General features: G+C 43.6%; 1 pseudogene; it reads right to left on the bottom strand.

Annotated features, from left to right (window-relative positions):
- Positions 1–246: 246 nt before the first annotated feature.
- On the bottom strand, positions 247–1870 carry LOC119334319 (annotated as a pseudogene).
- Between the last annotated feature and the right edge of the window lie 2339 nt (positions 1871–4209).

Here is a 4209-nt window from a genome sequence, read left to right as displayed (position 1 = left end):
AACAAGCAAAGTCAAGCAAGGGCTGAATTAGGGCTGTGACAGCTCACCCCCACTAAACAAGAATCTCGTCCCGAGATTCAAGACGTGAGGTAAGAAGACTGAGGGGGCAAAAGACCAACACAATCTTCACGATCTAGGTGGCACCTCATAAGGTTGTTGCTTCGTTGCATACGTTGCATACGCTGTGCTCTTGTACGTGCATTTATACAAGTGGATACACTGATAAGTGAGAAGCACCATGGTGCACTACTGGAGAAAAAGAAAAGAATGATAAGCTCGGTCTAGCGAGTGTAAGCAATCCTCCATGCCTACAAAATTCTGTAATGACCTCGGAACAGAAGGCACTTCAACATCCATGACACACTCTAGCATGCGAACGACTTGCCCCATCATTGGCCTGTGATCCTCATCATCTTGGATGCACCAGCATGCGATCTTGCAAGCTCTGCTCAGCTGCTTGACATTGGCATAGCCATCCAGCCAACTATCCAGCAGGCACATGACATCTCTTTCGGCCAGCTTGACTGCAGCAAAGATGGGAAAGTAAGTGAACCTCCCTTCCTTAATTTTCTCTGCATTCCTTCGCCCTGATATAATCTCAAGAAGTGTCATTCCGTAGCTGTGAACATCAGATTTGTGTGTGATGGGAAGCCCCGAGATCCACTCCGGTGCAAGGTATCCGATGGTTCCCCGCATTGTTGTGAGGACTGAGGGCCCTGTTGAAATCTCGACCAGAAAGCTTCGCCATACCGAAGTCTACAATCTTAGGACAGAAATGTGCATCAAGGAGCACATTGTCCGGCTTCATGTCGCAGTGTATAATGCAGTCCTCGCATTCCTCTTGTAGATAAGCCAAGCCTCTTGCAATCCCAAATGCTATACGGTACCGGAGCTCCCAGATTAGCTTTACAGAAGTCCTTGAAAACAGATGGGAACTCAAAGATCCGTTCTCCATGTACTCGTATATCAGCAACCTCTTGCTTCCCTCGGCACAAAACCCATATAAACGAACAAGATTGATGTGCTGGATGATTCCAACTGTTTGCACTTTTGCTCGGAATTGCTTCTCCCCTTGCCTAATGTCTTTAAGCTTTTTGACGGCCACCACGGAGGAACCTTGCAATGTCCCCTTGAAAACACAGCCGAAGCCTCCTTCTCCAACTTTCTCCGAGAAATTTCTAGTTGCTCTCTTTATCTGAGTATCCGAGAAGATCGTGAGGCCGCTATTGGAATTCACTGGTTTATCCTCCGTACAAAACTTCTGTTTTCCCATTACTCACAAAAGAACCAGACCAATAAGGATGACTGCTAACACATCTGCCATCAGTAGAACAACAGTTTCAATCGTCATCGTACTACTCTCTGGAGGCTGGAGCAGATCACCAAGACCACAACACAGAGCCAGAGCCAGAGTACCCTACTACCGAATTACAGATACACAGAACTGATAGAGTACCCTAGTAATACGCCAATACCAAGGGTTAAAGACGACATGATCCTCAACGGACGCCAAGATTAAAGAGGGCTATAAGGTGATGATCTAATGACCATATGCCAAACGTGGAACCTAAACCACATGGAGGAAATGGGCATTTGAAACCCAACATGAAAGTACCATATTTTGAGAGTTAGGGTCTAGCTACCAATCAGAAATTGGCCTGGAAGGAGAGTATCTGTTGGCTGTTGTAGGTGCAAAGCTACAACTGGAGACAAGACCTGATCAAGTAGAGAAGGAGTATTACTGAGACTGAGAGACAAGATAATGAAAACACGAGCTTGCTTACCTTAGTAAGAGATCATCACAGCCAATTGAATGTTCTAGCCATCCCAAAGTCCCAACAGCGTACTGCAACCAAATAGGAGAGGAAACCATGGCTAAGACCAAGAGGTCTAGCATTCCAAGTCAACGATGTTGACATGCTTTTAAGGCCGAAAATATGTGGAATTTATAACCTCGTGGTGTCCTAATCATACTGGAAAATGTTTGGATTGCCTCGCTCTAGGACAAGGGAAATCTCCTCATCTTCTACTTGCAGATGTTGACATTGGCCAAACTTGCTCGCTGGACCACGGAGAGGTCGACCAGGCAAGCTGGTTCTTTTGGATCCAGACACTTAGTTCGACAAACAGCAAGTGATAACGATAGTATTGGTGGAAACTATGCTTGGGAAACACTATGGTTGGGGCTTTGAAAGCCACTAAAAATATATCTAAAAACAGTAAGTAATTAACTTTCTTCCTTGTTTTTACTTTCTTCCGGTAATTCAAGTCTGAGCCTGAGCTCATCTACACCTGATGAACATTAAATTCAAAATAAAAAGTACAAATAAAAAATCTGAATTCTTTTGGCATCCAAGATGCTTGAATGTGTGATGTGTGTGCGAAAAAGAGATATCACGCCATGTAAGAGTTAAATACTGAAGTGCACCAACTATGCTTCTGTAACTGGTATTATCTTCCTGATGCAGGAGCTTTCCATCTGCCAAAGACAATGATTCTGAACTGGATAAAGAGGTTGGTGAAGGTTTGCAATGTTGCATGCCCAATCTAGTTAACAAATCAGTTGCATATTTCTCCTGTGACAGCTGAATGCCATCTCTGATTTTCTTAATTTCAATACCTAGGAAGAAATGCAAATCACCTAGGTCTTTCAAGGAAAACTCTAAGCCCAAATCTTTAGCAATCCTGGCACTGCCTTATCTGATGAAATAGTTACAATGATGTCATCAACATATATGAGAACAAAGATGGAAGTTTGCATCTTATTGTAAATAAACAATAAAGTATCAACCCAGGAGGTTGTTTCATGTACACTTCTTATTCTAGAACACCATGAAAAAACGTGTTTTGTATATCTATCTGTCTGAGACTGCATCCCCTGGAAACAACAATAGATAATACAAGACAAATTGTAGCATCTTTGAGAACATGACTAAAAGTGTCCTCGTAGTCAATTCCATATCTCGACTTAAAACCTTTTGCTGCTAGCCTGGCTTTGTAGCGATCAATGGTACCATCTAATTTCCTTCTAGTCCTGTAAACCCATTTGTAGTCAATTAAATTTTTACCTCCACGTCGAGAAACTAGATGCCACGTTTTATTTTTCTGCAACGCTAAAAATTACTCCTCCATGACCCTTTTCCACCGAGCATCACTGAAAGCTTCATTTAAAGTGTGAGGTTCACCTGACAAACTGGCCAGACCAAACTTAGAAATATTTTTGTAATTTATACCGTTTAACTCCCCTCCGAAGCCGTGGGTGTGGTGGTGTAACAGTGGCAACATGGAACTCTGGCATAGAGAATCCAGGTGGAGCAATAGGGAAGCCTATATAGCCATAGAGGATCCAGGCTGTGTGGCAACCTGCGAGCCCGTACGCGATCCCCATGAAGAACCGCCATGCACATCTCCTGGCGCGGGCGACTGATGTCTACTACACAACTTTTATTCTTGTCAGGGCCTTTTTGGATCCATACATTTGGTTTGACAAACAACAAGTGATAACGACAGTATTGGCGGAAACTATGCTCGGGAAACAGTATGGTTGGGACTTTGAAAGCCACTGGAAAATCTACAAAGTGTAAGTAATTAACTTCCTTCCGGTGATTCGAGTCTGAGCCCGAGCTCATCTACACCCAATGAACAATAAATTCAAAATAAAAGAAATCAAATTCTGAATTGAGGCATCCAAGATGCTTGAATGCGTGATGTGCATACAAAAATTCATGATGTTTGGACATTAGAGGCGGCTGCGGCAAAAAAGACAAAATTTGGCTATGAAAGAAACTTAAAAGTACACTGCTTAGGCTCGATTTTTTTCCTAGAGCTCTTCGGATGTCCAAACATCATGAAATTTTGCACACTCCTTGTGCACTCGATTATATGTTTAGTTGGCTAACCATGTAAGCCGTCGGCATAGCTCGAGGCCGTCGGCATAGATCAAGCTATGCTGATGGCCTGGGAAAAACCGCCGTCACACTTCCATGTATGCAGATGGTTGCCATCGGCATACATCGATTTATGCCGACAGCAACCATATGTTGGGGAACGTAGCAATTTCAAAATTTTCCTACGCACGCGCAAGATCATGGTGATGCACAGCAACGAGAGGGGAGAGTGTTGTCCATGTACCCTCATAGACCGAAAGCGGAAGCGTTAGCACAACACGGTTGATGTAGTCATACGTCTTCACGATCCGACCGATCAAGT

This window comes from Triticum dicoccoides, chromosome 7A (genome assembly GCF_002162155.2).
Source record: "Triticum dicoccoides isolate Atlit2015 ecotype Zavitan chromosome 7A, WEW_v2.0, whole genome shotgun sequence".
In the NCBI taxonomy this organism is placed as follows: domain Eukaryota; kingdom Viridiplantae; phylum Streptophyta; class Magnoliopsida; order Poales; family Poaceae; genus Triticum; species Triticum dicoccoides.
Note: the sequence above shows the minus strand (reverse complement) of the source record. Positions and strands in the feature narration are given on the sequence as shown.